A 14608-nucleotide genomic window follows, 5' to 3' on the forward strand; every position below is an offset into this window, starting at 1 on the left:
TAATTTCTGAACCATAATTGGATTTGAACAGTGGGTACTACGTGTCTCCAGAAAGCTATATAGTGTGTAGATCACAAAAATCTGTTTTTTTTCTTTGGTGTTGAAGGCAATAGTTTTATCATCTTAACGTTTCTCTCCATAGTGAGTGGGATAGAAAACTTGCAGGGTGAATGTATGTCAGATGTTCGGAATATATTTCCTACATTGGAGTATTAACAGCGTTTCAGCCCATAGACTAACGTGTAGGAGGCCACATTGCTTTAACATTATAGCATGTTTAAGTGCAGAACCGTGTAGCCTTAGGAGTGTGTGTTTATATTCTATGATCACTTCTATCTTCGCAGTACCTTCTTGGTGTGGAATCCAAACACTCTAACAATGCTATAGAATTGATAAAACAAGTGATTTATGTAAAATGTTTCAAGCTCCTTCCATCTGGAGCTCCATTATGCAGAAATCATTCATTTCATCTTTTTCTTAATCGTCTGTTATATCATCTCAATAGTCTCAAATGTATCAGGGTTGTATCTGCTACAAACCAATGAGGAGTGTTAAACTCCTCAGCTTACAGGTATCTACAGAGATGGATGTAATTGGATGGGCGATGAGTAAGACTGGAATGCAACAGTCTTTGTAGAACGGCTGTTAGAGTAATGAAATGAGAATAGCGATCTATATCATGAGCGTCGATAAGTACAAGTTTGTAACATGTGTTATGCCTATTGCGAAAGCAAAATATTGAATTGTATTGGTTATGTGAAACTCATCACATTCTGTTCCTTCATGAGACGTTGTAAAGTTCTTTAAAAATATTTGAAGTTACTTACATTAAAAGTAACTTCGAGTGTAACTTTCTATAAAATTTCTCTTGTAATACTTTGAATGAATGCCTGAACTGAGAATGCCTAAATGGAAATGAAGAGAAATAAAACTGTCTTACCCCTAAAGCAGCAATGATGGATTGTGATATATCCTGGTCTCTCACGAAGAATAATAAAATATACGAGACAGAGGTTCAGCCGTCTGCAAAGCTCGCTTTATTACCTTGAAATGTGCATGAAATTCTTTTGGTTCATAAATGAAAACAATTAAGAAAAATTCAATATCTTTGAAAAACATATAACCTACTTCAATAAAATTCTTCAGGGTATCAGACCGCATCGTCATAATTTTAAAATGCGCCAACGTTTCGGCCAGCGTTGCAGCTAGCCTTCATCAGGGCCTTACGTTAACTGCTAAATGAACACACTTGGATTCCTTAAATAGCTGCACGAGAAAACCGTGTCGTTACTTGATTGGCTGTACTAGGAGGAGGAGGAGGGGTGAAAGGTATGCTTTATTGGTGTTTCCTTTATTATCTGTTATTGGCTGAAATAGCTGTTTTCTATTGGTCTTTATATTAATCCACCCCATTGGAGGAGACGGACGAATAGCGAACAGGTGATGGCTGTGACGTCACACTGTTTCCATGCTGTCCAGAAGCCGGCTGCGGCGTGCCATTGCTTTGTGTGCTCGCGACCACTACTGTGGCTCTCCGCGTGTCCGCATGGGCCGCCTCGGCTCTGCCGCCGCTCCGTAGCCCTGCTATTGCAGGCAGCCAAGACCTCGGAAACTTGTACCCGTCCTCTCTGTTCATGTTGGCGGGTCTTTTGGCTATTTCTATCGCCTCTCTAATCTTTCTTTTGAAAGTGAGAGGCTGTTTCGCCAGGACGCGGGCTTCTTGAAAAAATATTGGTTTCCCGCACTCGTCTCGGTGTTCCGCCACTGCTGACTTAGTGTGTTGTTTCAGGCGGATATATCTTTCATGTTCCGAGAGCCTAGTGCTGATCGGACGTCCCGTCTCACCTATGTAAACTAATCCACACGCACAACCAATTTCATACACGCCAGCTGTGTGTAGTTTGTCAACTGCATCCTTGGTAGAACCGAGCATGTCTGATATTTTGTTTCTGCTTCGGAAAATTGGTTTGATGTCGGCTTTTCGTAGAATTTTGCCAATACGTTCGGTGACCCCTTGTACATATGGTAACACAGCAATGCTCTGTGCCTCCTTCTCCTCTTCCCTATTAGTCTTCTCCCTTGTCGACATGGTGCTGTCTATCATCTGCTTCCCATAGCCATTAGTTCCGAAGATGGACCTGAGGTGTTCAAGTTCTGTCTTCAGATGTTCTTCGTCGCTTATCCTGCACGCTCTCTTCGTTAGCGTGTGCAGGGTGGACTTCTTCTGCGTGGGGTGATGGTGGGAGGAGGCGTGAAGGTACCTGTCCGTATTGGTTGGTTTCCTGTACACTTTGTGGCCAAGTTTACCATCAGGTTTTCGATAAACTTCCACGTCGAGAAAAGGCAGCACCCCATTCTTCTCTGTTTCCATTGTAAACTGGATTTTTCTATGCTGTTGGTTAAGGTGCTTGTGGAAGTTCTGTAACTCCTCTTCTCCGTGGGGCCAGATGACGAAAGTATCATCGACATAGCGAAGCCAACAATTTGGACGTAATGGTGCGGACTGGAGGGCTGTTTCCTCAAATGCCTCCATGAAAATTTCTGCTGCGATAGGCGATAGGGGTGAGCCCATAGCTACACCGTCAGTTTGTTCATAAAATTGACCTCTCCACTTGAAATAGGTGGTCGTCAGACAGTGGCGCACAAGCTCACATATATCAGGTGCCACGCGTTCTTCTAGGATGTTCACAGTATCTGACACTGGGACATTCGTGAATAGGGATTTGACGTCGAAGCTAACCATCAGATCTTGGTCCGTAACACGCATTTCCTTTAGGAGAGACACGAAGTGAGTGGAATCCTTAACGTAGGACTCGGTTTGATGCACTAGGTGTCGGAGCCTAGGTGCCAGTTCTTTCGCTAGGTAGTAGGTCGGCGAATTTATACTGTTTACTATGGGCCTTAAGGGGAAGTCGGTTTTGTGTACCTTCGGTACACCATATATCCTTGGTGCCTGTGTCACTTGCGGGATGAATCTTCTGGCCTTGTCGAAATTGATTCTAGAGTGCTTGAGCAGTGCCTGCGTCGTTTTGATTACCTTGGCCGTCGGATCTCCCTGAAGTTTCTTGTAGATAGGTTCTGCGAGAATATCTTCCATTCGTTTGTTGTAATCAGTCGTGTCCAAGACTACAGTGGCGTTGCCCTTATCTGCCTGTACCACTACTAAGTGGGGGTTGTCCCTGAGTTCCTTAATGGCATGGTATTCCTCAGCGTTGATGGAAGACTGGGATAAAGTCGACAGGTTAACCTTTCAGCAAGCATCAAGGACCAGCAATAGTATTACTAACCGCCAGATGAGAAAGTACGACAAACTACAACAGAAAGCCAGGGACGAAACATTGACGCTGGACAGGCGACGGACAGTGGTCAACCTCTCCAGCCACACCTTGAGCGAAGCAACCACAGCAATCCTGGCCAAGGGGATGAATTTCGCAGTCGCACCTAAGCGAGTTCCAAAAGAAGATATCATAGAATCCGTAGAGGCTTCGGTACGTCATCTGCCACAGGCCGAGGAGGAGAAGATCCGGCAGGAAACGGTCAGAGTTCTGAATAAAGCAAAGCCACCGAAGCGAAACATCAACGCTGAGGAATACCATGCCATTAAGGAACTCAGGGACAACCCCCACTTAGTAGTGGTACAGGCAGATAAGGGCAACGCCACTGTAGTCTTGGACACGACTGATTACAACAAACGAATGGAAGATATTCTCGCAGAACCTATCTACAAGAAACTTCAGGGAGATCCGACGGCCAAGGTAATCAAAACGACGCAGGCACTGCTCAAGCACTCTAGAATCAATTTCGACAAGGCCAGAAGATTCATCCCGCAAGTGACACAGGCACCAAGGATATATGGTGTACCGAAGGTACACAAAACCGACTTCCCCTTAAGGCCCATAGTAAACAGTATAAATTCGCCGACCTACTACCTAGCGAAAGAACTGGCACCTAGGCTCCGACACCTAGTGCATCAAACCGAGTCCTACGTTAAGGATTCCACTCACTTCGTGTCTCTCCTAAAGGAAATGCGTGTTACGGACCAAGATCTGATGGTTAGCTTCGACGTCAAATCCCTATTCACGAATGTCCCAGTGTCAGATACTGTGAACATCCTAGAAGAACGCGTGGCACCTGATATATGTGAGCTTGTGCGCCACTGTCTGACGACCACCTATTTCAAGTGGAGAGGTCAATTTTATGAACAAACTGACGGTGTAGCTATGGGCTCACCCCTATCGCCTATCGCAGCAGAAATTTTCATGGAGGCATTTGAGGAAACAGCCCTCCAGTCCGCACCATTACGTCCAAATTGTTGGCTTCGCTATGTCGATGATACTTTCGTCATCTGGCCCCACGGAGAAGAGGAGTTACAGAACTTCCACAAGCACCTTAACCAACAGCATAGAAAAATCCAGTTTACAATGGAAACAGAGAAGAATGGGGTGCTGCCTTTTCTCGACGTGGAAGTTTATCGAAAACCTGATGGTAAACTTGGCCACAAAGTGTACAGGAAACCAACCAATACGGACAGGTACCTTCACGCCTCCTCCCACCATCACCCCACGCAGAAGAAGTCCGCCCTGCACACGCTAACGAAGAGAGCGTGCAGGATAAGCGACGAAGAACATCTGAAGACAGAACTTGAACACCTCAGATCCATCTTCGGAACTAATGGCTATGGGAAGCAGATGATAGACAGCACCATGTCGACAAGGGAGAAGACTAATAGGGAAGAGGAGAAGGAGGCACAGAGAATTGCTGTGTTACCATATGTACAAGGGGTCACCGAACGTATTGGCAAAATTCTACGAAAAGCCGACATCAAACCAATTTTCCGAAGCAGAAACAAAATATCAGACATGCTCGGTTCTACCAAGGATGCAGTTGACAAACTACACACAGCTGGCGTGTATGAAATTGGTTGTGCGTGTGGATTAGTTTACATAGGTGAGACGGGACGTCCGATCAGCACTAGGCTCTCGGAACATGAAAGATATATCCGCCTGAAACAACACACTAAGTCAGCAGTGGCGGAACACCGAGACGAGTGCGGGAAACCAATATTTTTTCAAGAAGCCCGCGTCCTGGCGAAACAGCCTCTCACTTTCAAAAGAAAGATTAGAGAGGCGATAGAAATAGCCAAAAGACCCGCCAACATGAATAGAGAGGACGGGTACAAGCTTCCGAGGTCTTGGCTGCCTGCAATAGCAGGGCTACGGAGCGGCGGCAGAGCCGAGGCGGCCCATGCGGACACGCGGAGAGCCACAGTAGTGGTCGCGAGCACACAAAGCAATGGCACGCCGCAGCCGGCTTCTGGACAGCATGGAAACAGTGTGACGTCACAGCCATCACCTGTTCGCTATTCGTCCGTCTCCTCCAATGGGGTGGATTAATATAAAGACCAATAGAAAACAGCTATTTCAGCCAATAACAGATAATAAAGGAAACACCAATAAAGCATACCTTTCACCCCTCCTCCTCCTCCTAGTACAGCCAATCAAGTAACGACACGGTTTTCTCGTGCAGCTATTTAAGGAATCCAAGTGTGTTCATTTAGCAGTTAACGTAAGGCCCTGATGAAGGCTAGCTGCAACGCTGGCCGAAACGTTGGCGCATTTTAAAATTATGACGATGCGGTCTGATACCCTGAAGAATTTTATTGAAGAAGACAACGGCCGCGGAAGCCTACGCTTACACATATAACCTAGACAGGGTGTCTGTACTGATGCGGGTGAATTACTAACATTGATCATTTGAGTGGTGAAATTTTATTCGAAGTTAAGTTTGGCTTTTCAAAACATCTGACAATTGCAATTACATTACTCAGAAAAATTAAGTCCTTTTTACTAATTGAGTCTCAAGCAATTAGATTTGTACAGCGTGTATTACCTAATCTCACTAGAAAACAATAAAGACAAATCATCAGATTCCCTATACCTGTATTAAGAAATCTTAAAAACATTACAAAAGGGATACATCCTACTAGCCTTTATATCAAATCTGTTTACATACATTCTGAGGTTACTCAACAATTGCCATTTGTCAACCTACTCGTCTACGCTAATGTGGTGGTAAAACCAGTCATAAATGTTTAACGTCTTTACCTTGTTCGTGAGAAGACGTCCTCTTCCACATTTGTATTTCCGAATATATATATATATATATATATATATATATATATATATATATATATATATATATATATATATATATATATTCGTAATTCATACATTATAATAAAACACTTGGTGGCTTCACATAGCACACCACAAAAACTGCCTACTCCATCCTCTTTCGTTTACCCACTGCTATGCTCCAAGCGCTCTCTTACTTCAACACTACGATGTCAGACCAGAAGCAGTATTTTTGGCTCTGCGGTCGTGCACAGTCAGCGATCCGCTTTATAGAGCCCATTAGAGACATACATCGTTTGCAATATAATAGTTTCATTTAACTTTACATTAGTATCATTACAATATTCAGGTGCCAAATTTATGTGTACCCCAATAGACTCTTTTTCAACGTCAAATGTAATGGGTATAGTGTTTCGGCTAAGGAACGTAGTTTTTGGACCTCCTCTCTGCTGATGTCTATTTCCTACACTCAGAAAGAATATTTGCACCATGTGATAAAGGTAGTGCAACAGGGTTCACGATATATCCTTATGTATATGAACCTTGCAGAGTAATGGAGGAGGTGGTTTAGCAATGATACAGAAATTAAGAACCATGTTCCAATGTCATTGGCTGATAGCATCACGAGATCGATGCAATAAGATCTTTTGATGACGTGAAAATCCGTCGAGAGTGGTGGTTTGGGCTCAGAGTAACTGAGTCAAACGCATTGAAATTACGGATAACCTGGTAAAATTACGAAAATTCATTGAAAATACGTAAAACTGATGAAAATACAACAAAATATATAAAGGGATGAGGTTACATACATGCTCACCCGTGTGTATGAAAATCATTCCATTCTTGCACTGGTGGGACTGACAACTGTTGGTGGATAATACCCATGCTGCATGGGTTTATGTCCCACAGAATGCTCCCTTGTTTCACATACAGTTATGCTCTGTAGGTCATAAAATGAAAGATGCAGTGTCCAAAGATCTGTGAGTCATGGTGACCAGCACCTAGGACACAGAACCAGCTTTCACATACCTGGATACAATATGCACCACCAATATGAGGAATCAATGCTCTCGATCTTTTCTAAAACAGAACACTGAGACATTTGCTTCGCTGTCACTGTGGAAGATGTGATTAAATGTAGAGGTTATCACTTTCAGATAGCTGTTGGGAAACGCTCCAAAATACCGCAACTTCTTCCATTTTCCATATATTGAGATGGTTTTCACATATTTGTCAATAAGAAACTCCCTCTGTCATTTATTTCAACCATTGAATGTGTTGTCAGTGCAGCTTAGTTTATACTATGTAATGTTCAGCCTTCTGTGAGAGTCAATTGATTGAAATGTGTTAACGCTGGTTTAGACCTGACACAGACCTCAAAGTCAGGATTGAAAAAGAAAACTGTAGGGGTGTGTACACAGCTGTAATCATAGACTGCTTCAATGTGTTACAGCAAAAAACAGTGTATCAAACTGATTATGAAAAAATGACACAAGAACCCTCTATTTCCATTGATTGCATGTGGGATAAGGTCTTCCTCCAAACTGCTTATGAAACAACACGAACCCTCTTTTGTGACTGATTGTCTGTGGTATACGGTCTTCCTCCAGTACAGGAGACGAGACTTTCTGTCTGCTCCAGTGGACCAATACATGTATATTCTCACCACATGTGGTCGATGTCAATGAGCAGACGGTATTTGCTTCCAAATATTGGCAGAGAGAAACACAGTAAACTCCTATTGATTTCTCTGCCACGTGATGTTTGCGTAGTTTTACTCTGTTGGATGTTACAAAAATAACGAGGAGAGAGAAAGAGAGAGAGAGAGAGAGAGAGAGAGAGAGAGAGAGGGGGGGGGAGAAAGACAGACACTGTACTGCCAATGATGACTCTGACACCATTACACTGTCATATTTCTAATGTTGTAATACAATACAGCAGACTAGGACATGTATGGGGGATATTTATAGACTGTCCATTTGGCATCGATGAATTACAGATTTTATGCTTTTGAATCCATTTGTATAGTGTGGAATTACTCTGCAAGGATGTGAATTTACTTCTGTAAGTAAGTGTACTACTTTGTTGTTATGATAGCTTCAAGTATAGTCACTGATGAGGACCACTAGACACTTTTAACTATGGAACAGTGCTGTTGCAACATGACCGGATTTCGAGTGAATTAGCAGGGACCTGTGACTTGGCTGGTGGTATCAGTTCTACCTGCTCTGACAGACGTCAGCTATCGTACAAGAACACGTGTAACGTAAATAAAAGATGTGAGGGCTTATTAATTGTAACTACACCCTTTATTCCTAGACAAATATGTGACAATGACGATGTGGTGGGAGGGCTTTGCTATTGGGAAACTGTGGTAGGCCATGCCAATCGACACCTATTTGCTACGAGTGTGGACATACCACAATTTTTTGGACGCTATACACTCATAAACGATAATCACGCTACGTGTCAGGAATGTTAAGCTATTGGAACATAACATTACTGCGGTCATGTTTCGGCATGTGCACAGAAAATGACTATGTCAATTAGTAAGGGAGATATAGATTTGACGTGGCAAACTTCGATTTGAATACATTGATAGCCATAAAGGAGATGAAAGATTTTATGAGGAAAATTGTGTCCAGTCAGAAGAAGGATATAGATTTACGTGGGAAATTGCTTTCCAGAGCCACAGTCGTTAGGAGGAGGTATTCCGTTACTTTGCTCATTGTCGGATGTCATCAGATTGGTATTATGATTGTAATATTTGATTGTAATTACACTGATAAATATGTGGCTGGTTTCCTAGGACGACAGCGCCTGGAGTTGTGGTGGGTGGTGGTGGTAGCCGGTGGCTGTAACGAATGGACATTTCTGCCTTAAGGTACGAGACATTGCTGAGCCACCTGATCTGGATAGGTGGGATACAAGCGCGCAGCTGACGTAACCATTTCGCCCTCTAGGCGGGTGAATAGTGAACTAATACTCAGTATCTGTTGCAAGTATTCCCCCATTTTTATGTGGATATTTGAGAAAATTAAAAATGGTGAGTGTTTCTCCTGGACAGTTATTCCCCCATGTAAATTGACCAGTTGTCTGCGTGTACTGCCATACTACACATTTCCCCATTCTTACTTTTATGAGAGAACATTGATTGCGATGTTTAGTTTGCATGTAGGTGGTGAAAAACAGGTGGAAGAGACATTTGCTTGTTCTCTAGACATGAGAAACACATAGAAGTATGAGTGTTAAAACCTTAGTGGACTTTTTAAAGCACGAGGATGATCTGCAGTATGTTATATCACTGACATCGGTATTCATTATAAAATACGAGTGGAACTACCAGTTTCGTCTATTTTCGAGTTATCACATATGTCTTCTCAGACGAGACAAGTTTCTAGTTGCTCAGTGGTTTGCAGCACATCCCACATAATGACCTCGCTAAAGTATCGGCTTTCTAGAGATATAATTTCCACTCTTTGTCTTCGGAATTATACTGTGCAAGCGATTAGTAACATACTGCTATGTGGTTGCTATGGAGAACTGTGATGCAAATGGTACGATATTCTGGCAAATCATGTGAAAATAGAAGAAACTCTGGAAATTTTCAGATGCTACTCTATAATTTCAGCTTTAGTGTCACAAATAAGTTTTTTTTTTTTTTTTGCTTGTAATATCGGGTATTGCAGTTTCGGTTTCGAGAACGGTAAATTAATACGCAGCTAACGAAGCATTTCTCATCGAAAGGGCTCAGGAAGTAAATGTTCTTGTAATCCCAAAGCCTGGAGATGGTTGCAACTCGTTGCAGAAACCACGGCAGCAAGCAGGCTAGACCAGAAACGGTACTGTTGGTGGACGCCTGTATGCTGGGGAACCAGCCCAGTCTTTGTACACCAGTTCAGTGACCATTGTTTGCAATAGGCGGTCTCATCGCGAACCAGGCCAGCGTGTGAGGGAACAGTTGCCTTGTAACTGTTGGCCACTGTGGATGACCGACTAACCTCGTGGTGAATATCAAGTGCTGCGACGATACATGGTGCATGTACTTATATTTTTGGGATCAGTGTGTCTTTGTAGTATATGTATGGGTATCCGGTGGTCGATAGCTCTATGCACGATACAGAAGTGGTGATTTTGTATGTTGCAGGATACGAACTGTGTTTACTAAAACGATTACAGCTACTGGGAAGCTATGGTGGGCCGTGAAAAACGACACCTGTCTGGTACGAGTGTGAACATTCTACAATTTTTTGGATACTATATACTTATAAATGATAATGACGCTATTTGTCAGGAATTTTACGCTGTTGGAACATAACGTTACTGCGGTCACTGTTCCGGCATGTGCACAGAAAATGACTGCCTGTTCATAAAGAAAGTATTGATTTGACATGGGAAATTGCGATTAGAAGACATTGTGGTGATATAGCATGGTGGAAGATCGGTTTCACGCCGAAAACTTCAGACTTTCCTCGGTAGTAGCAGAGCAGTGCAATTTACAAAGTGTCTTTGGCGATAGTTTCTGTATTTCATGATTTGTAAACCGCTTTTGCAGGATTTAACTGCCAGTGCAATATGACTGCTGTTGTTTTTCGATCTGTACAAAATAGTTTTCCTCTGAAATTCTCATAATTTTTGTGTTTGTAGAAAGTGGTGGGCACTGCTCCCACACCAGCACCAGCAATTTGGCTTACATTCAGTAAGGACCAGTCAGAATGTTCCATTCACAGGAAGTTCCATGGTGCCAGAGAGTCACAAGATAACCTTTATGGGAGAAAGGGAGGGGGTCACAGGAATCACTGGTTTGAACAGGACAGGGGCAGAACATGATATCAATGGAAGTTCTGTGACGTCAGGGAGTCATGTGATGTCATCTTAGTTTGAATGTTAAGAGACAAGTCCAGGTAGACCAATCTCCTCTTGTTTGGACAGGTGGGATGCTGTCCCCACCTGACATTGTGGCTTTAGAGCATCTCTATACCACCAGCAGTATGACATCGAAAATTAATCGAAAATTCGCGATATTTTTTTCATCTGTAGGACAGTGCTTCGAATTCTGGGAGAATCTTTTAAACGTCCAATCTGCTGTGTTTTCTTCCACAATCTGTTGTGCATTTAGAAATGTCATGAACTTTTTAAATATGTAATTGTTCTGGTCTTCTCGCCTGCACTTAGACATCAGTGTGCTTCGAAAAATGTGGAAAATAAAAGTAACGGCCTTAAAATTCCTGACTGCAGAAACAAAAATAAACTACGCCCACTCGGTGTTTAAGAAAAGTGATCAACACCACAGCAACTGTAAGACTTTTGTGCTGGTAATGCCTTCAAACAAGTAGTTAAAACTCGAAAAGAGGTGAGTGTCCCGTTTAGAGTTATAGAGATAATTTATTTCTTTATTTCGAGTTCTAGATGAAGGGGCGCTCTATGTATTTTGAGTCTGCATGCTACTGATTTCGAGTGATACTGTGAATTTTATAACACTAGTTGTGTGATATTGTCAATTTCAAGTTGCATTGTGATCGTTAGAAATAAATAAATAAACTGTGTGAATTCCATCCCTGCAAACTGGTTAAGTAAACAATATTCCACACTGTACTGTCTGCTCCAAATTGTTTAAACAATATTCCAATGCCTTAAACTGCTTAGTGAATTGGGGCTGACGATGTAGTAACCTACTCTCATGAGATCCTCCCAGCCCAACAGTCAAACACAGACTGAGCGACTCTTCCTGCCATTTTTTTTTCTAGAAGGAATGGGGAGGGAGAGGTGGGGGATGGGATGTTCTCTGCTGGTGGCATTCCTAATTGTTTCAATAAATAAATAAAAAGGGTGAAATGGTTTAAATAAATACAGTATTGATCCTTCCAGTCCTGCAGCTCAACACAGACTGAGCGAGTTTCTTGCAGTTTTCATAGGTGGGGCGAGGGTTGAAAGGAATGGAGGGGAGGGAGGAGGGGAAAGGGATGAGCAAAGGGATGGGGTTTCCTAGAGGGGCAGTGGGGGAAGAGACCCATATGCTAACCAGGGAAAACCCATTGCATCATCGAGGGGGTGGGGGTAATTAATTGATGAATTTAATTGAATTTCATAATTAATTTGATATAATAGAATGAAGGCTTTCTAAACCAGATACGTAGCTGTTGGTAAAACTTTTAGGATGTGAGGTCGAGGTCCAAAAGACTCTTCTGTTCCTGACACTTTGTCCAGGACTGCACTGGACATCCTCAGAGGTGCTCCTCCGTTGCGTTGGCAGTCGTGGACGAAACGTCAGGAACAAAAGAGCTTCTTGGACCACGACCTCACAACCCGAAAGGTTTACCAGCAGCTAATTTGATATCGTACTGGCTTTGCCCAACTACTTGTGACAATGACTACACTGCTCTGCACACACATGTGACAAGCTTTATATACTCTCCACTGCTAGTGCTGCTGCCTGGTGTTTGTGAGCGCTTATTGCCCGTTGACGTCGAATAAATGTGGTGTTCACATTAATGTGACTGTACCATGGTATGATGCACATACAAAGTTACTATATTGTATAAATTGATGATTTCTTTCTTTCATATGTTGTTGTTGTAGTCTTCAGTCCTGAGACTGGTTTGATGCAGCTCTCCATGCTACTCTATCCTGTGCAAGCTTCTTCATCTCCCAGTACCTACTGCAACCTACATACTTCTGAATCTGCTTAGTGTATTCATCTCTTGGTCTCCCTCTACGATTTTTACCCTCCACGCTGCCCTCCAATGCTAAATTTGTGATCCCTTGATGCCTCAAAACATGTCCTACCAACCGATCCCTTCTTCTAGTCAAGTTGTGCCACAAACTTCTCTTCTCCCCAATCCTATTCAATACCTCCTCATTAGTTACGTGATCTACCCACCTTATCTTCAGCATTCTTCTGTAGCACCACATTTCGAAAGCTTCTATTCTCTTCTTGTCCAAACTGGTTATCGTCCATGTTTCACTTCCATACATGGCTACACTCCATACAAATACTTTCAGAAACGACTTCCTGACACTTAAATCTATACTCGATGTTAACAAATTTCTCTTCTTCAGAAACGATTTCCTTGCCATTGCCAGTCTACATTTTATATCCTCTCTGGTTCGACCATCATCAGTTATTTTACTCCCTAAATAGCAAAACTCCTTTACTACTTTAAGTGTCTCATTTCCTAATCTAATCCCCTCAGCATCACCCGATTTAATTTGACTACATTCCATTATCCTCGTTTTGCTTTTGTTGATGTTCATCTTATATCCTCCTTTCAAGACACTGTCCATTCCGTTCAACTGCTCTTCCAAGTCCTTTGCTGTCTCTGACAGAATCACAATGTCATCGGCGAACCTCAAAGTTTTTACTTCTTCTCCATGAATTTTAATACCTACTCCGAATTTTTCTTTTGTTTCCTTTACTGCTTGCTCAATATACAGATTGAATAACATCGGGGAGAGGCTACAACCCTGACTCACTCCTTTCCCAACCACTGCTTCCCTTTCATGCCCCTCGACTCTTATAACTGCCATCTGGTTTCTGTACAAATTGTAAATAGCCTTTCGCTCCCTGTATTTTACCCCTGCCACCTTCAGAATTTGAAAGAGAGTATTCCAGTTAACGTTGTCAAAAGCTTTCTCTAAGTCTACAAATGATAGAAACGTAGGTTTGCCTTTTCTTAATCTTTCTTCTAAGATAAGTCGTAAGGTTAGTATTGCCTCACGTGTTCCAACATTTCTACGGAATCCAAACTGATCTACCCCAAGGTCCGCTTCTACCAGTTTTTCCATTCGTCTATAAAGAATTCGCGTTAGTATTTTGCAGCTGTGACTTATTAAACTGATAGTTCGGTAATTTTCACATCTGTCAAAACCTGCTTTCTTTGGTATTGGAATTATTATATTCTTCTTGAAGTCTGTGGGTATTTCGCCTGTCTCATACATCTTGCTCACCAGATGGTAGAGTTTTGTCAGGACTGGCTCTCCCAAGGCCGTCAGTAATTCCAATGGAATGTTGTCTACTCCGGGGGCCTTGTTTCGACTCAGGTCTTTCAGTGCTCTGTCAAACTCTTCACGCAGTATCGTATCTCCCATTTCATCTTCATCTACATCCTCTTCCATTTCCATAATATTGTCCTCAAGAACGTCGCCCTTGTATAGACCCTCTATATACTCCTTCCACCTTTCTGCTATCCCTTCTTTGCTTAGAACTGGGTTTCCATCTGAGCTCTTGATGTTCATGCGAGTGGTTCTCTTACCTCCAAAGGTCTCTTTAATTTTCCTGTAGGCAGTATCTATCTTACCCCTAGCGAGACAAGCCTCTACATCCTTACATTTGTCCTCTAGCCATCCCTGCTTAGCCATTTTGCACTTTCTGTCGATCTCATTTTTGAGACGTTTGTATTCCATTTTGCCTGCTTCATTTACTGCATTTTTATATTTTCTCCTTTCATCAATTAAATTCAATATTTCTTCTGTTA

Source organism: Schistocerca piceifrons, chromosome 5 (genome assembly GCF_021461385.2).
Source record: "Schistocerca piceifrons isolate TAMUIC-IGC-003096 chromosome 5, iqSchPice1.1, whole genome shotgun sequence".
Lineage (NCBI taxonomy): Eukaryota > Metazoa > Arthropoda > Insecta > Orthoptera > Acrididae > Schistocerca > Schistocerca piceifrons.